Raw genomic sequence first — 22,182 nt, forward strand, 5'->3', positions numbered from 1 at the left:
TCTGATATATGATATAAGAAGGGAGTAAGATAAGATTCTTGTGGGTCAGATATAGGGTTTTAGGATTTGGTATGGAGTTCCTAGGAATAGACTTAGGTTTGAATCTTGATTTAGGCCTAAAGGACTAAACTAGAATTAGGTAAGTTGTTTTTCGTAGAGGAATAGAGGGTCACTTTAGATATTATCAGTATATCATAATTGAGCGATTTTTAGACTATTGGAGAGCTTTTTTAATTCCCTACGACAAGGAATAGGTTTGATGTGCAAATGTCTAAGTTTTCCTAGGGTATAAGGTGTTAGTATGGTCTATTTAGGTATTTGTTGGGTCCTACAATGTACTGGAGGGTTCATGTGGGTGATTAGGAGTTTTACCTATAGTCTAAGATAAAGAAATTGCCTAAACTAGGTCTTGGATGCTGAGCCAAATATCAGGTGTCTATAGGATCTAATGTTTTTAGGATGTCAACATTAGGCAGGGAGCTTTGCACTCGAATCCATAAAGAGATTGACATTGGATTTGTGATATGGGGCAAAGCTACTCCTTTTTCAATCCATTTCTATAAAGTGAGAACTTGCCCTGCCATATACAATGGGCCTCCACCTAATGCTTTTTCTAGATACTTCCTATTTTCAAATTGTATAATTAGGTTGCAATTACCCTTTATCATTGTTTTGAAACTGCCCTTTTAGTTTCCACCATTTTCAAATTGTATAATGAGGTTTTGTATCACAACCCGGCCCCGATAGTCCAACATTACCCTAATGGAGGGCGACCGGGCACGGGTTCGTGACACATTGCCCTTTGACATTGTTTTGAAACTAGCCTTTAGTTTTCATATTGAAGAGTCTCTTTAATGTAAAATTCCATGGGGTCCTGGACAATTGAAGTATCAAAACTACCTTTTGTTTCTCATACAATTTCTTGAGGTAATCGAATGATCAATCTTCCCTTACTACTCTTCAGAGGTTTAATCTTGCCTTGCTCAAGTAATGGTTGCTTTGATTTTCAAAGCGAGTTTCAATATAAGAGCTTTCTGCAGAGTGTGTAGGAAGAGAAAGCATGATGACAAGGAGAGCAAGAAGTTCAAATAGACGATTTTGCATGTTAAATGGGAGAGTTACTTTAAATTATTTTCTATGTTAATGTTCTTTTTTTTTTCAGAACAAATATTTAGTCGCAATGAAACAAGAAATATTAGAAATAATGTGCCCTGAATCTCATGAAATCATGTCCTCTCTCTTTCTTAATTTATCTTTTGCACCTAATTAATTATCTTTTCCACCTAATTAACAAATGGGTAAGTTTTTATGCTTCCCCTACAACATAGAAGTTCTATCCTCCCCGTATCCAACCGTCCATTTTGAATGGAGGGTTAAGATTTGCGGCAATCACAATGTAACGTCTCTACACTATTTTATTTTTAATTTTTTTTCTATAAACTATTTTGGCACCAAATTTTGTATGTCCATCCCTCTAGTAAATTTGCACTAGCCAAAAATATAAAAAAATATATTTTAAACAAAATAAAATGACCAAAATACCCCTAAAAGATTCAAGGGGTATTTTGGTCATTATTGTTTATCGAAAAATTATTGTTAATATTTTCTATAGGTGCACCCCAATGAGAAGATGGAACATACCAAATTTCATATTCAAAAAATTTTTATTACAAAAATTAAAAATAAAATACTTTGAGATATCAGATTTAAGATAAAACGGTGAATGGCTTTCTTAATCAAAATTAGACGGCTGGATGGTAAGGGAAGGATAGAACTTCTATGTTGTAGGGGGAGTATAGAAACCTTTCCCTTGACAATAATGTTCTAAAATATTTTAGTATGAAATTATGTGATTTTTGTACCTTATTTAAGGGGTCTTAGGCCCCAACCTTGAGTCACATTAGTTCTTTCAAGAAATGGCTTTGTGGGTCATCAAGTGATCACTCCCTGATCAAAAGACATAATTTTGGAGAATGCCTCCCCTAATTATAAGCAATTTATCAATGAAGATTTGAAACATTTTTGTACTTTGGGAGACTGACCTTGCTCATTTCATGCATTACTCTGATTCCAAATCCAGTGGTGATTCAAATTTAAACCATCCTCCACCACAATCGGCGCACTAGAGAAGCTCCAAAGGAATAACTTTTAGGGAGCCACCAAAAATAATGACACTGAAATTTTGTTATATGGAGCACCATTTGGAAACCAGAACATAAAGATGGACTTGATATAAAAAGGACCGTTAACTCAACATATCTCAATTAGATAAACTTATGACCGCTTCCTATATAGACATATATAGGAAGGAGATATGTGTGAAACTATTGGGTCTATGGGGCATTTAAAAGCTTTATGAGTGTGGTCTTTTTGTGGGCAGTACGAGGTAAATGATATTTGCTGATACTCAAATAAGGATCGACAAGCTAGGCCAGCCGAGATTTGAAAAAACCTAAGATACCTGTGCATATCGATCTAACCGAGAAGGGTTTAATAAGTTAACCCTTGATGAGGTCGGTGTATGCTTGGATGAGAGCCAAGGGACCGTGTGGCCCTTGCATGTGATGAATAGCCTTTAGAGACAAGGTTAAAACATCATCGTTGTATCATCACACGACATGTATATATATAGTCGTTTTGAGATTCGCTAATGAGGGTGAAACGTGTACATGTGCGAGAAATTACCCCTATGCACCATAGAGTCATATTTGCATCATGGTTTAAAGGACCATGATTTTTTCCTTTAGAGGAGAAACTGAAATCCATAAACTGGGATTGCATCCTTTAGTTTATTGGCTGACTTTGGTGGTCCAATCATGAACCCCTGCATTGGATTGTGGGTCATGGGAACTGCAGGGTCAGTTTGAGAAGGCTAGGAGGATCGTGATTCGCAGTTTAAGGTAGAGTGCTCCCATGTATTAATAATTTCCTAAATCTAATGGATCCGATTCTCATCAAAGTTAATTTATTTTATGTTATGTGATTTTTAGAATATTTATTTGAATTTTTGTGAATTTTTTGATATTTTATTTTTGTCATTTGAATTTATAAATTAATATTTGAATTTTGTTCAAAAAATGTAGTGAGAAAACCATGAATATTTTTGATTTGGTTCAAAAAATTTAGCGAAAAAACCATATATGTAAATGTAACACAATATAGGATTGTGATTTGCAACTATTGTAAAGATAACATTAAAGTTATTAAACAATAAGTTTATAATCTTACTATTGTCATTAGAGTAATATTTGACAACTTTTTGTTGAAACATTCAATAAATCCAGCAACAATGCTAACTCTGTTGTCATAACACAAAATATATTGTAGATCTATTGGGCGCATAAAATGAAACAACAAGAACAATACTAAACGCAAGAACTAATTAGCAAATAATAAGAATTATGAACCAAGTTATAGGATTATTTTTCAAAGAAAAACACAAAAGAGCAAGCTTTCTAAGCTTCCCCTACAACATAAAAATTATATGCTTCCTTTTATCGAACCGTCCATTCGGAATGGAGGGCTAAGATTGCCCCAATCACATTGTCACGTCTCAACATTATTTTATTGTAAATTTTTTTATAAACTAGTTTGGCATAAAATTTTTTACTCCAATTCTCTATTAAACTAGCACTATCAAAAAATACAAAAAAATATTTTCAATAAAATAAAATAACCAAAATACCCCGAAAAGTTTCAAGGGGTATTTTGGTCATTATATTTATCTAAAAATTATTTTTAATATTTTTTATAGGTGCGCTCCAATAAGAAGATGTCACGTACCAAATTTCATATTCACACAATTTCTATAAAATAAAATTAAAAATAAAATTCTTTGAGACATCGGATCTAAGATCAAAGCGGCTCTCTTGATAAAAAATGGACAGCTGTTGTAGGGGAAGTGTAGAAACCTTTCCCAAAACAAAAAACGTCCTCAATATATGATGGAAAATGGTTTGATAGTGTTGCAATACCATCAAAATAAGTAAAGCCCCACCTCTTAAATCATCGAAAATTGCAATTCAAGTATTGAAAAACCTTCACATCGATCATCTCATCTTGAACATTGTGTTTGTGAAAAAAACAGAGGATTTAAAGCTCTAACTATATTTTCTAATGCAAAAATCAATCTATGCCATCAATTTCGCTTTAAAAATAAGCATTCATAGATCCACAATATTTGTATCATTCTTTTAGTTTCATTGTTGGTGTTGGAAATTGATTTTAGAACCATCATGGAGATTTTAGTTGCCAAAAGTGCTTTCCACACAAGGATTTGAGGTGAAACTTTATTTTGTTTTCATAGAGCCTGGGCCTTACCTAAACTTCATCTATATAGGATTGTAGTTAATTAAAAGAAAATACTAAGACTTAAATATATAAAATAGTGATCCATCCAAAATACTATGTTGTAGACACAAATGAAATAAAAAATAAAACATAAATTATGAAATTAATCAAACTTCTCTATACAAAAAAAAAAAACAACAGCAACAAAATGCTTAAATAAATTCAAATCTTGCACTGAATACCTAGCTACCTAAATCTTTAGTATCATTGAATCTCTCTATTGCTCTTTTTAATGACACTATCGGTTTAAAGACATAAATAAAAAAATAAAATAATTCATTGAGTTACTCTTCTTCTAATTCGACCTATTATTTTGTAATATAAGATTGTTTCGATTTTTTTTTTTTTGGGAAATATAATGCTTGAAATTTTTCATTGATTTTTTTAAGGGACTCATTGGTGAAATTTTTTATGGAATTTTTTGTTAAATCAAGATTTTCAATTTACTCCCATTGTTAATGTACTTATCTTTAAACCAAGATTCAATAATATTATGTTGATGAAGAAATAATATTATAGGGAATAAATTTATTTGAAAAGTTTTTTTTCAAGAAGAGAAAATACAGATTTATCTCGGTTTCACTAAAAAGCATGATATTAGGAAGATATTTTGAAAAACTCAGAGTTCTTAATGGATCTATAAAAATCATTTGTTTTTTTTAGATATCATGTTTTAAACGAAGACTTGCTAACTATGAACCAAATTTAATTTTGACATTAAGTAATGAGTACTTTTTTTTTAAAAAAAAAAAAAACCTATTGTTAACATGTATTATGTATTTTATTGTGTTGCACTATTTGAAATTCATGTTTACATGAGCCTGAAATTTGAAATTTGTTTTAGGTCGACTGACCTAGGTTTTATATTAGTCTTTAATATATAAATAAATAATTATAGTATACATATAGCTATAACAATACATAGTTATGGGCAAGCTTTCTACGCTTCTCCTATAGCATTAAACTTATATACCCCTTATCTGACCCTCCATTCTGAATGGAGGGCTAAAATTGCCCCAATCGCAATGTCATACCTCTACACTATCTTATTTTAATTTTTTTCATATATATAAACTATTTTGACACCAAATTTTGGATGTCCCATCCTCTACTAAATTCGCACTACTGAAAAAAAAAAACAAAAAAAAAAAAAAATTTTCAATAAAATAAAATGACCAAAATACCTCTAAAAAATGTAAAGGGGTATTTTGGTCATTGTATTTTATCGATAAATTATTTTTAATATTTTTTATAGGTGCACCCCAATGAGAAGATGGCACGTACCAAATTATATATTCATAAAATTTATATAAAAAAACTAAAAATAAAATATTTTGAGATGTCGGATCTAAGATCAAACAGTGAGTGGCTCTCATGATCAAAATTGGAAGGCTGGATGGTAGGGGAAGCACATATCTTCTATGCTGTAGGGAAATCATAAAAACCTTTCCCTATAGTAGTTATTATACAAATTAAGTAAATCACATTTTACTTAATTGCCCAAAAAGTTACCAAAACATTTCTCTTGAATTGAACTATTTAATATTGATTATCTCTAATAATGCCAAGATAAAAAATAAATACGTAGCTAAGAATTAAATTTTAAAAATAAAAAATTGGGTCAGACCCAGGTTGGGTCGACCTGACCCGACTTGAATCCCCATGTCAGGCGTGGGTCGGATCCCTGAGCCCCCCATTGGGTCTGGTTCTAGGTAGAGTGGTCTTGGACCGAGAAGGGTCCATAAGATTCTATTTAACCTATTTAAGGAATGTGCCCATAAGTTATATAAGGTGAAGAAATGTTTAGACCAGTGTTTAAAAAAACACCGAGTCGAACCGGGTTCGACTCGGAAATCGCCATGGACGGATCGAATCGGTGAAAAAACCGGGGATTGTCCGGTTCTAGAGAGAACCGGAGGATTCTGCATAGTGACTCGCCGATTCACTGTACGGAATCGGCGAGTCCTGTACGGATTTTTTTTTTTTTTTGTTTGTAATCCATGATAGATTTCTTTGTAATCCATGATCGAATTGTTTTTTTTTTTTTTGTAATCCATGATCAAATTTTTTGTTTTTTTTGTAACCCATGATAGAATTTTTTGTAATCCATGATCGAATTTTTTGTAATCCATGATCGAAATGTTTGTTTTTTTTTCTTGTAATCCATGATCGAACTTTTTTTTTTTTTGTAACCCAAGATAGAATTTTTTGTAATCCATGATCGAATGTTTTGTAATCCATGATCGAAATGTTTGTTTCTTTTTTGTAATCCATGATCGAAGTGTTTGTTTTTTTTTTTGTAATCCATGATCGAATTTTTTGTTTTCTGTTTTTTTTTAACCCATGATAGAGTTTTTTGTAATCCATGATTGAATTTTTTGTAATCCATGATCGAATTGTTTTTTTCTTTTTTTGTAATCCACGATCGAATTTTTTGTTTTTTTTTGTTTGTTTTTTTTTGTAATCCATGATCGAATTTTATGTAATCCATGATCGAATTTTATGTAATCCATGATCGAATTTTTTGTAATCCATGATTGAATTTTTTGAAAATTTGTGATTTTTTTTTTTTAATCCATGATCGAATTTTTTTTTGTAATCCATGATAGAATTTTTTGAAAATTTGTGATTTTTTTTTTTTAATCCATGATCGAATTTTTTTTTGTAATCCATGATAGAATTTTTTAGAAATTTGTGATTTTTTTTTTTTAATCCATGATCGATTTTTTGGAAAATTTGTTAATTTTTTTTTTAATCCTTATTATTCAAAGAGAAAATGAGAGAGATGATGATTCTGAGGCCACCCTATCCCAGCGATATTATTCACATATCGAGTCCCAACAGCAACAGTGTAGGGATGAGCACGACAGTGCAGGTGAGCATGAAGGATGGATAATCTTCGGGGATTTTAGATTGGGAACACAACAAAACACTAACACTCAAAGATTTGGGAATAGTCAGACGCCTGCTAATATCGATGATTCGTTTTTAGATCGAATCAATTAATTGTTAAACGAATTCAATCAATGGCACCAGCGTGACCAAGAAGAACAATAACGTCGTCTATCATTTTATTTTTAGATCAAATGTTACTAATTTTATGCTTTATTGTAGTCCATGTAGGTTGATATACTTATTCCATGATAATTCTATGTTTATCCTTTGTGTGCTATAAATTAAATGTTGAACGGCGGTTCATGCAGGGAAAGAACACATCAATATTCGTATATTCATTCAAAAACATGAAAATTCTTAATGGAGTACCCTCATTTCTTATTGAATTCCTAAAAAATAATATTTATAATGAATTTTAATAATTTTTTCGGATTTTTTTTAAGCTTTATTCTGACCGATTCACCCGATTCCCGATCCGGATCGCTGATTAGCCGATCCGGATCCATTTTTTGGAAGCCCGATCCAGGTCACCGATCCGTTTTTTAAACCATTGGAAAAAACGATAAACAGGCTTTCATCCTCCAAAAGATAGATATCTATTGTTCCATCCATCCAATTTAAAATAACACTATGGACGATTGGATACCGTGCTGAAATTTGCAATCTTTCGTCTGTAAATGGAATATCCAAATATTTTGAGGGTAAGATATCTACTGTAAAAACTCAACCAATCCAACTGAATATTTTTTTTTTGAACAATTAATTCCTATAATTTTGGTTTTCCCCATATAAATTTTTGCCCTTGAGATAGATTCATATCATTTGACAAACAACCATAGATTCTTTACCTGAGGTCTGCTTCCAAAAATCTTCGTAAATACTAATCCTATGTTCTTTTAAACTCCCCCATTTTCCACATAAAACAGTAGCTTTTTAGGAAGCAAAACCATTTTACCGTAAGAGCATGGTGAATTATTCAATAACACACTTATGACTACCCAATTTGATATATGGCAGATGGGTGAAAGCGGCCTCTTTATAGTAAAAGTAAATAGTCTTTATATACTTTGCTTCTTTTAATTGGAGACCTAATTTGTGAACTTGCACCCTACCACTCGACAAAAGTGGAAAAGTAAGTGATGAGTATGGTTACTTATCAGATGTAGAAATTATCCTCTTGCCTAAATAATCATGTGTACTATTCTATCATGGGAGAACAATACATATTTGCTGCCTTGGGAAAAAGTACCAAGGTATTTTTTCTCAATATCAAAATTAAGGTCCATTTCATAATCGCAATTCGAGCATTATCAAAGGAAAAGTTTGGCTTTTGATCATCTAAACACTTCTATCTAGCTGTCGTAAATTGGGTTGCACATACTCAATTTTAGGGCATTATTTGTTCTTTTAGCAAGCACATAATATTTTGGTTTTTTTTCTTATTTCTTACATGACATTAGGTTGAGGAAGTTACATTATTTTTCTTTTTTATTTTATTTTATTTGGGTAAGATAGTGGGGGAGAAGCCCCCTTGTCGGATTTTTACTAATACTAATAACAAAAACGCATCCTATAATTTTACCGCTCTAAAATAGACCATTTATGCTACATCATGAAGTAATAAAAGATAAAAAAATCCAACGGTCTAGATCATCAAATACTGATATTTGGTCCTAAAAGTACCTTCTAAAAGTGTGAGTTGTTTAATGAGAGGAAAGGTACACGACGTGAGCCGCTCCACTTGCTCCTTTGACCTTGGACTTCAAGCAGATCTCAAATTATTGGAAATATATTTCCATCTCACATCCCATAAATTAGAAGCTTTGAAAGTGAGATCCGTCAATTTGGAGCAAAATAATGCCGATATGATGACTTAATGCAATTTTTAATCCATTGAAATTGAAATTTTATAGAGAACATGTGAAAAACTGTTCACTAAAATTTCAAATGATTGAGTTTGAAAACCAAGCAATTCTTGAAAGAACAATTATTTCATGCAAGCTGGACCACATTTCTACAATATGCGGTCCAGAGGTATAAAGTATCAATCTTAAAGATGGATGCAAACAAGTGGTCCATCTAAAACAAATGTAACTAATAGTCCAAATGTTTTTTTAATAAAATTATTATTTTTATTTTTCAAATTTTTTTTTTTTTCTTTCATATTGATGAACTCCATACAACGTTTCAAATCAGCTTGGACTACTCGATCTAAATCAATGATTTCGATTTTGAGTCGTATCGACTTGAGGGTCAGTGATACTCTAACTGGGAATTGATCAAACTACCTATAAGAGAAAAGCTATTTAACATTGGGATTGCATACAAGAAGATCATTTACCAAGGAAGTTATGTGAAATCTAATATATTGAGTGTATCATGAAGTTCAAGAATTTTTTTTAAAATATTGTTCACTTTGGTTTCTAAAGAAAATGTTTATATTAAGAGCGTGGCCCTAAACAATTAGAAATAGGCTATCTTATAACATATTTTTAGACTTTCAAATTTCAAAATTCTTTAAATGTTTATAGATCTGTTCGACCTATATTATTTTTGAAGCTTTAAATTTTATAGTCATATATGAAAATAAAGTTTCAAGACATCACAAAGATTTCCAATACCGAAAAGCATATTCCGATCCTATTTAAAAGTGCGCCTTCTTTTGGTTGTTTGGGGCCTCAGCCCTATACAAACCACACCCATTTTTTAATATGTAGTGTAAAATTAAATCAAAAGTCATACGTAAAATACTAAATAATCCATATCTTATATCTTATGGCTATTTTGAAGAATTTCTCTATTTTATTTCATACAAGGGTCCGAGTCCGGCTTCTCTTGATTACCGTCATCGAAATAATCGGATTTGAGGGTGATGACCTTCATGGCGCACCTTTTTCCCGGTGGTCATATGGATTACATTATAAATCGACGTCGCCCTCAGATGAACCTGCCCTCTGCCCTCTCTCTCTCTCTCTCTAAATTAGGTTCTCTCTTTAAGGGAAATTAGGTTTTTCTCTCTCTGTGTTTCTTCCCTGTGGTGGGAAGTGAGAAAGGTCCTAAGGGAAATTAGGCAGGAATTGTAAGATTCCTCATTCTCTTTACCTGTTTTAATCCCTTTACAACCCATCGGTCCCACTCTCTTTCTCTCTCTAAATTACTCAGGCTTCGATTTCCTGTGAATTTCCTTACCTTTGCATCCATGGTGAGCGGTTCAAATTCAATCCAATCCAATTGACGGCTGCCTCTCCTTTTTCGATCTCTTCCCCCCTGGTTCCCAATTCATTACTCTGTCTCTCTGTGTGCTTTAACCGATAGATCATCAGTCTTCTTCTTCATCTTCTCTGAAATCCCCATCTTCAAATCAAATTGAATCAAACCACAATCGACGCAGCCCCTTCCTCAATCCATCAAACTCAAAACCTCTGAAAAGAGGTGTGGGAGAGGCCTTCCTCAATCCATCAAACTCAAAACCTATGATAAGAGGTGTGGGAGAGGGAATAGAAGAAATCAGCAGTAGCAATGGTCGGTCCTGTAGGCACCCTCAACGCGAACCAACTGTCGGTCCAATTCCTAAACAACGTGCTCTCCCAGCGAGGTCCGTCTGCCCTGCCGTACGAGGAGGAAGCGAAGTGGCTCATTAGCCAGCACCTGGTGGGCCTGGTGCAGCACTTCCCGTCCCTCCAGGTGAAGACTGCCACTTTCACACACAATGACGGTCGCTCTGTCAACCTCCTCCAGGCTGAGGGTACCATCCCCATGGTGTACCATGATGTAGTCTACAACATCCCGGCCGTCGTTTGGCTCGTCGAATCCTACTCCCGCCTTCCACCCCTTGTCTTTGTCACCCCTACTCGAGACATGATCATCAAGCGCGCACACCCTAATGTAAACCCGTCAGGCCTTGTCTCGGTGCCCTATCTCCAACATTGGGTCTACCCATCTTCGAACCTTGTGGACCTTGTTAAGAACCTCAGCCACCACTTTGGCCTTGATTCCCCTCTCTACACCACCACCACCGCTACGGCTGCGAAACCACCACCTCAAAGGCCTAGCACTAGTGAAGCTAATTTGGTTTGTTCTTCGTTGGCTACGACTTCCTCAAACAGTGGAAGTGTTCGACCAGTGTTGCCGCCTAGGACTTGCTCATCACCATACGGTAGGTTGCCGCCCTCACCTCAGAGGCCACCAGCTATGGAGGACCCTTTGGAGGTATATAAGAGGAATGCGATTAACCGATTGCTTGAGATGTTGCATAATGACACAATGGAGTTGCGGAAGGCGAGGGAAGCAGAGGTCGATGCGCTGTTCAATTCCCAGGCGGTGCTTGGAGAGAGGGAAGAGCAGCTCACTAAGGGGTTGAGAGAGATGCAGGATGAGAAAGAAGCTCTGGAGCAACAGCTTCAGATTGTGCTCACAAACGCTGATGTGCTCGAGGCATGGCTCAAGGAGAATGAGGACACAAAGGAGAAAGCAGGGGTTGTTGACATTGATGATGTCTTTGAGCCCATTGATGCATTGTCAAGGCAGATGTTGGAGTGCACAGCTGCAGATTTGGCTATCGAGGACGTGATTTATTTGCTTGACAAGGCTGTGCAAGAGGGTGCCATCCCTTTCGATGCGTATTTGAAGAGCATTAGGGCTCTATCACGAGAGCAGTTCTTTCACAGAGCCACTTCAGCAAAAGTTAGGGCTGCACAGATGCAAGCGCAGGTTGCAGGAATTGCTGTTAGGGTTTCTCCTCAGTATGCAGTTTGATTCGATTCTGCTCCACAATGAAAGAGGACATCCAAAGTGTAACTGGTTCCTATCTGCAATCATTGTGATCATGGCACACCCAGAGCAATGCTACATGCTCGTTTAGACAGTCAATTTGGCATAAGACAGTGGCTGAAGCTCATTCCTCTTCTGAAATTTTAAATAACTACACACCCAAATACTTCAAGTCAAGGAAGAAGAGGTGCTAAGTGCATTTTGGGGCCTAAGGTTTATCATGGTGAGGTCCTCCTTATTGGAGCTTCTTTGGTCGTGCAATTTATTCTTGGATGTTGGAACAGTTGCAGAAGGTCAGTTCAGATTGATACAATGGGATATGTCATTCTCTGTTTTTGGGTCGTTTGGGTCTTGCATTTTCATTTTTTTCTTTTGGTTGTAATGAGAATAGGTGATAAAACAAACTTCTCTGTAACATTCTACAGTCATTGAAGAACACATATCTGGAAGTATATTCTTTATGATATCTTATTTTTGTAAAATAATGTCGCGGGTCACCATTTGGTGTGCTCATGATTTTGTGAGGTATGTTATTTTGCACCACGATTATGAGATGCCTTATGTCTTTGAGATGCCAATTATCTATCTATATGTGCCTTACAAGGCCACAATGAGCATCACAGAATTCCTTCCAGTTTATCGTAGCATTTCTTAAGTTCTTTTGCATTATCTCGCAGTTGGCTTATCGCTTGCCTGTGAGTAGAGTGAATAGGATAGTTTAGGAACTGTGTTACTTGGAGCGTCTGTGCGTACATTATTTGTTTTCCATTTTGCATCATTATAGGAGGCACAAAATATATCTGGAAATGGGCAATATGAGCTGTATAGCAGATGTGATTGAAGGTTGATGATGGACTGAAAGCAATTTTCTAACAAGTTCTTTAATAAAATGTGGAGGTTAGATCTTGCTATCATCATATGGGGTAACTTGGAAAGAAAGGAACTGGAGGGTGACAAAATACAATCAATCTATTCAAGTGGCGATGAGAGGAATTACTTGGAAATTTAAAATAGAGTTCTGGACATAGCACTCCCAATGTGATATTTATGAGAGATGCGAGCATCTTCCTCACACTAAGAGCTTTGAGTGAGTGTTGTAGTGAGGATACTTACACGTGGAAACCTCTTGTGCTACTTTTATTTTTTGTATATACACTATGTATTTGTTTCTTGTATTAATATAATGGGTGGGGTACCTGCTCAAACCTCATGTTAATTTAGAGAAAAGAAAAGATGTTTGATACTGCTAGGATACTTGTAATGACGTGGGTAGCACACAGGCATGCCCGCATGTAAACTTTTTCCTACTTGTAAATGTATAAAGACATAACTTCTAGTAAAATAAAGAGAACACCTAGGATGTGAGATGCCTGAGACTCACTTCTCGTCAGGAATTTTTTTTATACCTTATACTTCAATGAAAATAATGTGAACACTTTCCAAGAAAAAAACTAAAAAATATAATATGAATAGAATATAATATTAGGCATTATGATATTTATATATGTGTATCAGTGTGTGGGCTGCAAATATTTTTCTATTATGCGGCCAACAACGTACATTTATAGGTGTGTTAGATAGGTTACTTGTATATGTGTCCATGTCCTGGACTTTGAGCTACACTTTCATTTCCTCGTTCTCCTATCCATGTTCATACACAAACCCGTATCTCGGCATCTTTGCTTTGCCCTATTTATCTGTGCTAACTCTACTCTGCAATCTGATCTTAAAAAAAAAAAAGAAAAAGAAAAAAAGAAAAGAAAGGTGAGGCCTATGTCTCTTGTAAGGGGGATTTTCCATGACAACTAACCTTATTTTGTTCTTTAAATAGGATTATATTAGAATGTCCCTCCCTAGCAACCTACCACCTGTGCTTTTTCCCATGGTTGTGTTCTATTTAAATACACAGGATCCAGTTGATATTCTATAAAAACAGTTGTTCATTTGGTTGAAATAGGGCTATTGATCTTTGAATAGTTTTTGTTTAGGGAGCCTATGACTAGCTTTTATCCTTAATTCTAGCATCCTGCAGAGTAATCACTTCACCCAAAAAAAAAAAAAGAAAAAAAAAAGCAAAAAGAGACTGTAGAGTAATCACTTCACCCAAAAAAAAAAAAAGAAAAAAAAAAGCAAAAAGAGACTGTAGAGTAAGCTTGTATACGGAATGCTTACCAAACAAGTGAAGTAAAAGCACGGATCATCTACCCAAATGATACTTAAGCTCTGTGGTATATGTGTTCATTCAAGAAGGATACAAAATGTTGTTTTTTCTCTGCCATTAAACAATATTACTTTTAGTTCACCAAATCTTCAATTTTGTTGTTAGCATTTTAATTCATAAAAAAGAGTTATTAGCATTTTGGATTCCTTTTGTTATTAGCATTTTGGATTCCTTATGCATTTATTTATAGGAAGTTATTCTGCACTACTAATTTATCAGATGGTCATTTAGTCCCATATCATGAGATTAGATTCTATGTGACAGGTAAAAAATGTTCTTAAGCTCAATGTTTAGGTTTTGCACTTAGGAATCGAGCTTGGGTCAAGAGGGTAGATGGGTAGAGGCTGGATTTTCATAGTACAACGTTTCAAGTTCCATTCCTATGTAACCTTGTAAGAAAACAATTTGTGGCTTTTCACTTTAATTGCTTTTGTGAGACCAGCTTTTCGCTGTGGGGTAGAATGTTGGGTGGACATAAAACAATCTACCAATAGAATGAGTATAGTGGAGATGACGATGTTGAGATGGATGAGTGGCAAGACAAGAAGGGATTGAATTCAAAATGAATCCAGTTAGGAAAATTTAGGTGTGGCACCAATAGGTGATACAATGAGAGGGAGTAGACATAGGTGGGCTGGCCATGTGTGGCATAGACCCAGTAAGACACTTGTTAGGAGATGCGTATTAGTTCAAGTGGAGGATTAAATAAGGCATAGGGTAGGCTCAAAAGGACATGGTTGGAAGTAATCTGAAAAGATATGGGGACTTATGGCCTCACTGGGATATGGCCTTTAATAGAACAGAATGGCGGACCAAGATTCGTGTAGCCGACCCAAATTAATTGGAAAAAGGTTATGATGGTGATGATGATGACAACTTTAATTGCTTTTGTGGCTTTGCATCATAATAGGCTGCATATCTTTTGAACTCTTTAAGCTGTGTAGAATGTGATTGACCTTCTTTATTTCAATGATGCTTGAAATAAAGAATGATTAAGATATCTTTTTTATTTCTGTGTGAATTCGAATGTCTTTTTTTTGAAGAATGTGTTGACTTATAATATATATAGGCCAATGAATCACAAGTTGGGTGCTCTTACAACCAATCAAAAGAAAAGAAAAGGAAAGTACTAGAAGATAGAGTAAAAACCATAATAGTTGGAAACTGGATCAAAATGATTAAGATATCTTTTTATCTTTTGTTAAATTTGATGCGTCCCTACGTGATGGAATTTGTTAGGTATTAATAACCATCAGCATTATGTTTTTTTATTTTTGTATATTTTTTATCTGTATAAAAATGCATTCAGGATCTAAATTTCTTGCACTTGCTATTTCTTTTCTTCTTATGATTTGCATCACAGCTAAATTTTTCTTGTTAAAAATAAATAACTGTGTCATACACTTTGGCTCACTTTGGCAGGTAACGAAGGTGATGGCTAGAATGGCTTCAGCTGATATCCTGTGTGTTGGACCAAAGTCTGTTAGAGAAAAATTTATTTGAATGATCAGGTAAGTTATGGTGTAGTATGGCAACATTTGTTTCATGCATACTCACTATTTCATGTGTTTAAGTCCTATTCTATGGCATGCTTAGTGAAACTCCAACCTTATCTCAGTACTATTTGCATCTTCCTTGTTTAATGATTGTGGAGTATGCCTTCATAGCATGCTAAAGAAGTTTAGTATTTTATTTATGATTGATGTTCTGGCTGGATAGGGTGTATCATTAATTTGTTGTCATCTTGGAAAATCTGAACTTTGAAGAATCTTAGGATATTTAGGATACCGATTAAGAAATTATTTTAGTGAAATAAGCATCCTTTTGGGGTTTGCCATTCATATTTTTTATTTGATTGATGGTTTGGTAGGTCATTACTTCATTGGACAAACATGTAAGCATGTTAAATTCGATTGATGTTATAGGATTGTGCTAGTCCACTCGGACTCAGGTGAGCAACTCGGCCTATGGGCGAGGCCAAGTTACCCCAAGTTGTGTACACACCTTAGGTTATATGAAAAAATTCCAAAAAGTTGTTATGGGATTGTTCTGTATTTTTATTTTTTATGTTTATAATTTAGATCACATTTACGATCTAGATCACTGGCTTCTTATATATTGTGTCAGTTTTTGGTGGTTTCAAGTTCAAAGCCATGATACTATTATTCCTTTGTGTAACCCTAATTACTTCTTCCGACTTTCCAGTTGGCCTCCAATCATGTTGGGTTGTCTACGCATGATGGGAGAGGAATGTGATGACGATTACAGCTTCATATGCCTAGTCTATGTAACTTTGCATTCTTTTGATGGCTTGTTTGTTTCAGGGACCTTTGTGACAAACTGTGCATAGTTAGTTACTGAATTCGATATGAAGTGTGGGTATGAAAGGGAAGAGCACAGTCAAAGAGGAGTAGGTAGGTTTTGTGGAGAAGACAACTCAAGTCATTCTCATTCCCAAGAAAGGTATTTATATAGGTCCCATTTGGAAGGCTGAATGTTTCCAATAAGCATGGGAGAAATTTATGAATGGGGAAAAACAATTTTTTTTTCCTTTTATTTTTGTACTAGGTTAGGGGCATTTTGATGATCTTTTGTTGATAAGCAGGTTTCAAAATTCTGTATCCCTAGAATTGTGGAGTGGACCAAGCTGAGCCATTTTTCACTCCTAAATTGGAGGGAAAAAGAATAACGTTTCCCAAAATGTGATTCGTCCAAATGGGTCATCGCCCATAGGGTACAATTGGGCCTGTTATTGGCCAATTATGAGCCCCCCTTATCAATAGAAAATAGTAGTTCTAGCCCAAACTAGGTACGAGGAACCTAGGCATGTTCGTAATTGCTCTCACAAATACAAAAAGATAATGTGTCTTTAATCGATAATTAAATTCCTGATTCACCCTGATTTACAACAATAGAAATATTACAGCACTCCCACCCTCTCCCCTTCCATATCTGATGTGGGCATGTGTAGAGCATCAGTTAATCCACTAGTTAGGCACGACGTTGGTGAGTCATGGCCTTTGTGAAGTGGTATTTTGTTTTTGTAGACTCTCAATTCCCCTTGATCATTTGATATACTCTGTTGTTAGGTTACTTCGTCACATGTCTGTTTTATGGCCCTCCATGCTGATCCTTCTTGGTCCTTTACCCAGGCTGTTTAACTTTTGTGGTGGCATCGAACTATGCAAGAGGACCTTGCAAGTCTTGATTCTAATAACACTTGCAATCCCTTACAGATTGCCTTTCATGAGCATTCCCTCTTGGCAGGTTGGGGGATCTCTGCAAGCATCTTATTGAGTCCTTCATCGAAGAGGATATAGCTAAGTTTCCTCTTTCAGCTTGCACAATCCTATCCTCTGTTTTTTACATGTAATAAGTACAACCATAAAACTTTAGCTGCCATCTTTCTTGACTCAAGAATAAAAGATAATTCCTAGACAATGGCAGTACAATATGTTTGCTTTGATCGTTAATACCACTGAAAGAAGTGGCTATATGGAATTCCAGAGAGTAAATAGAGAGATTTGTTTTATTAATATATCTGAATTCCATTTACAAGTGCCAGAAAACAACATTGTAGACTATAAATGAGACCCTAAATACATCTTAGGATCTTCTCTTTTTATTGCCAAATACCAGAGAGTAAATAGAGAGATTTTTTTTATTAATATATCTGAATTTCATTTACAAGTGCCAGAAAACAACATTGTAGACTGTAAATAAGACCCTAAATACATCTTAGGATCTCCTCTTTTTATTGCCAAATGGATAGAACTCAATCTAGGGCTTATTACAAGCTTTAACTATAAATTCCAATGTAAATAATGTTAATGGAAATTGCAACAAATTGAATAATTTTGACTGAATAAACTCAGAACAACTGAGAAAACTTGCGTGACTTTGCCTAGGGTCACCCCTTTAGGACTCGATACACCCCATACCCGATTATCTAGCCGATGGCACACTCTGATCTTATTGCTTCTGCTCAATTCTTTAAGTTCGGAAGCTCCAGGCAATACCTTTTTCAGATATGGGGTTTTTGGGAGCATGAAACAAAATTGGAGTTCTTCTAGACCCTTCTTTTAAACTCTTAGGGCATGTTACCTTATTGGCACCTCCCTTTTTTTAGAATGGGTTGGGCATGCCCTCTATGATAAATGTGGATGGCGTGCCACCTCAAGCTTCCTAGAGTGGTGCATGCCACCCCCTTGGAACTAGAGAGGAGAGAGAGGGACAGAGAGGGACCCATGGAGGAGATAAAGGCTAGGAAATTTCAGATTAATGAGAATGAGGGGGGTCTGCCCTCTATTTATAGCCATCAAACGGGTCTAGGTATACCCTATCGGATTTAGAATTAATCTTAGTCATGGGACTCCTACCTAATATGAGAGGTGAGAGAGAAATAAATCTGAGCCATCTATCCCATGAATTAGCCATCATGATTTAGAGAGGAATATAGAAACCTTATCCTCTGAATCCCCATCCACTTCTAGTCAACCTATGATAAGACCAATAAACCACACACCTTCTATTTTGGCTAGAATTTTTTTTTCTCTCACAAAAGGTTGTAGGAACTCAAAACCAAAAATATTTGGTTAAAATATTCTCAACTACCACAAAATATGGACACAATATTTTTTAAAGATCGCATAAGATTTCCTTCTTTAATAAAATATTTTTATTAAAATACATAGCTTAATCCTTAACAAAAATGAAAAAAATGCTTCCTCACTAGGCCAGACGTGTGGGCCATTCGAGCCCCACATCCCATACCCATGTGGAGCTGCCACCTTGTGGTGTTGGGGCCTTGGCCCCCCACTCGGTCCCTTAATGATACAGAGATATTTGGAAATTACAAAAACACCCTTTTAGGGTTTTTAATTGCTGAAAATGACTTTAAAATTTGTTAAAAAACATAAAATCATTTCTTAAGCAGAAACAAATTTTCAAGAAGTGGATTTGTACCAATGGATCAAGAAAAGGGACTGTCAGGGCATTCCACCCAACCCAGTAACCATGATCCTCGACTATCTTCTGAAACCAATCCAATGAGACCCATGACACACAATCTCATGCAAGGACTCATGATTGGCTCTTCAAAGTTGGCTAATAAATATTGGAATTACGGTCTTAGAATGTGGATTACAAGTTCTCCCCCTTAAATGGAAGTCACACGCACATATCACTATAGTGCAAGGGAGATTCTCTCTATGCACCTGTACACGTATCCTTTTGAAGGATTGCTTCGCACTTTATATCTATCATGTGTACATGTTATGCACAAGTTTGTTGAGGATTCATCTCTCACTCTCACATGCCTACATCCGCACACAGGAGATCACAGAGCTCTCTTAGCCTACAAACCATCCCTGGGCTCTCTCAAATCTCAACAAGGGATGACCCTCCTGAGATCGTTTTGGTAGTGCCATTTACCCAGAGGTAAAGGGTTTTGGCCTTGATCAGGGTCATAAACTACCTAGCCCTAGGTTAGTCAACCAACACACACACTCCCATTGAAGTGTGTAGTACACTATAATTTTTATTTACATTCTCTTATAGGCTCTAAAGGCAACAAACACCAACATCTCCCATTCGGGTCTAGGTTAGGGCTCCTCATCCCAACTTGTTGGTTGGGTGCAGGTTTAGGTATAGATCTAATGGACCTGCGCTTGACCATGTCCAAGTCCTAGTATGGTCGAGTCTGAGTTAGGATCGATGTGACTCATATCTGACTTGTTACATGCTGAGATATCTGAGATATTAGTAGATGAGAGATTGAAAATAGTATTATGAAATATTAAAAAAGCCAAAATTCAAAATTAAAAAATATGGCCCAAAATCATATGGTGTCTGCCTAGGAATATTCGTCTTTTATGAGGATATATGACATAAGTTATTATGAAGGTTTAGGAAATCTCATTATATGTTCATTGGATCTGAGCATCATTTTTTTGTTTCTTTTGACTCAAGAAAGACAGTTGATATTCCATCTTGGAGGCTGGAAGCCGTTAGCAACCTCTAGATGATTATTACTTGGGAATAATATGATTAATGGATGGGTCAAAATGTAATTTTCCACATGGATTTGTGTGGCCAAATGTTTACGAATCTTTGCATGGAGTTTTGTGAGGTTTGTTACTTTGAAAATTGAAAAAAGTAAAACTCCTCCACCTTGAAACAACTAATTTGGTGTATACCATGGCAATTTAGGGACAATCATTGTTAATTAAGGAGCAATTTTGCAACCATGCAAAAATAGGGTTGGTATATTAACGGTTGTTGATGATAATGTAAGTGACATTACGAGGTAAAAAAATGTAGATGACATTATGAAGTAAAAAACTACGGTTGTCTTGTGTTCACAATCGATGTTTTTAAAGTGCAACGCTCCACCTAGGCAGGTGTAAGAAGACCTGTTTTATGTCGTTCTTTCAATTTGCTTGTATTTGGAAATATGTACGTGTACAAGGCATTTTTGTAAAGTTGTTGCCCTAATGTAACAACATTCATTATCCTGGGCATGGTACTATAGTCCAGTTCTGTTTAGGCTAAAGCGCAGCATGCCACTTTGTCTTCTCTCTCTTTTCTTCCTCTTGTTTGTGTTCCAGGTGCAAGATCTTGTCAACATAAATAAAGTTAACATGGTATCAGAGCTGGTTTGAATGTGCTCTCAGTGTGATCAGCTCTAATCAAGGTAACCTATATTTCTCTCTTGAAGATTCATAATCTCTTCCTCCTCTAAACCCTAATCTTTCTTTACCCTCTTCATCATATTCTCATCCTTCCTTCCTAAACCCTAGTTCATTTTGAGAGTTACAGTGGTCTCTTGATTACTGTAATTGAACTTTTTCTTAGCAGTTTCAGGTTTTACCTTCTTTCATCATTCTTCAAGCCTTATCCTAATTATTTGGGGTCGGCACCTTTCACTTTCCTTAATTTTTTTATATTTGTCAGTATTTAAAAAACACAAGGGCTGTTTCACTTGGATTGTGCAGAGATTATTTGAACTTGCTTGGCCTGGAAATCAATTTTTTTTACTGGTTTAAAATTGACATCATTGATTCTGCCAAGAAAACATGAGTATGAGAAGCTTTCAAATTTCATCTATATCTGTACTAAGTATCATGTGACCATATTTTCTGTTGATTATTATAGCTGGGTACTGTATATTCTTAAATATAACTCATTTCCTTCTATTAGCTATCTCTTGGGGATGCAAGGGCTTATTATCTTTCAAATGCAAAGAATGAACTGAGAGTTGTATCTGCACAAAGTGCTGCAGGTATGAGTTTGTATTTAGTAGATTTTCTGTGGAGCATATGCATAGTTGAGACCTCAACTCCTGAAATGGTCTTGTAAATTTCCTAATGCAAGCAGCATGTGCTCAATATAATTTGCTCATGATGCACCAACGTGAATAAGCTTCCTCGTCTCTTTTTCAATAATGTTGAGCTTAACATGCGTCATTTCTAGAAATGCCTTGATTTTAATTATGGTGTGGTCTCAAATTACGTTTGACGATGGATATGCTTAGACATTGAGCTCAATATTTTTGTTGTTCATTGAATGATAAATATAATGGATATTATGGATTGGTTTTGAGTTCTTCTAAAGCCGTAGAACATAATTATGATTTGTGTTTCTCATGTAGCCATTGCTCATACTTAACAGTGCGGTTGGTTCAGTACGGTTCTAAGGTTTTGTAGTTGTCATATTATGAGGCTAATGCCTTTCACCCCATATTAGGCTGGACATGTATTGTACCAACATCATGGTGATATATCTAGAATGTGAATTATTTTCTGCAAGTATCTTTTGCAAGTGCCCAGTAAGAATAGCCTATGGGATCTTAGATTTCGCTCTCTTTATTTTGTAGAACTTAGGTTTCTGTCTCTGTTTTTTGGCTGATTGATCAGAAATTGGTCTCTTTACTGAATGTTAATGCC

General features: G+C 35.4%; 1 non-coding gene across 13 annotated transcripts; it reads left to right on the top strand.

Moving 5' to 3' along the window:
* The first annotated feature begins 10,020 nt into the window (after positions 1 to 10,020).
* LOC18444984 (protein ELC-like) lies at positions 10,021 to 21,842 on the top strand. Of its 13 annotated transcripts, XR_016047635.1 has the most exons (5): positions 10,027 to 12,308; positions 15,659 to 15,747; positions 16,561 to 16,699; positions 20,845 to 20,930; positions 21,437 to 21,842. It is a non-coding gene; the product is annotated as a protein ELC-like (transcript). The 13 variants fall into 13 exon arrangements; XR_016047631.1 differs by having other exon boundaries at positions 10,021 to 12,308; positions 15,659 to 16,699; XR_016047632.1 differs by having other exon boundaries at positions 20,845 to 21,842.
* Positions 21,843 to 22,182: the final 340 nt, after the last annotated feature.

Source organism: Amborella trichopoda, chromosome 13 (genome assembly GCF_054954075.1).
Source record: "Amborella trichopoda isolate Santa Cruz 75 chromosome 13, AtrichopodaSantaCruz75HAP2 v2.0, whole genome shotgun sequence".
Classification (NCBI taxonomy): domain Eukaryota; kingdom Viridiplantae; phylum Streptophyta; class Magnoliopsida; order Amborellales; family Amborellaceae; genus Amborella; species Amborella trichopoda.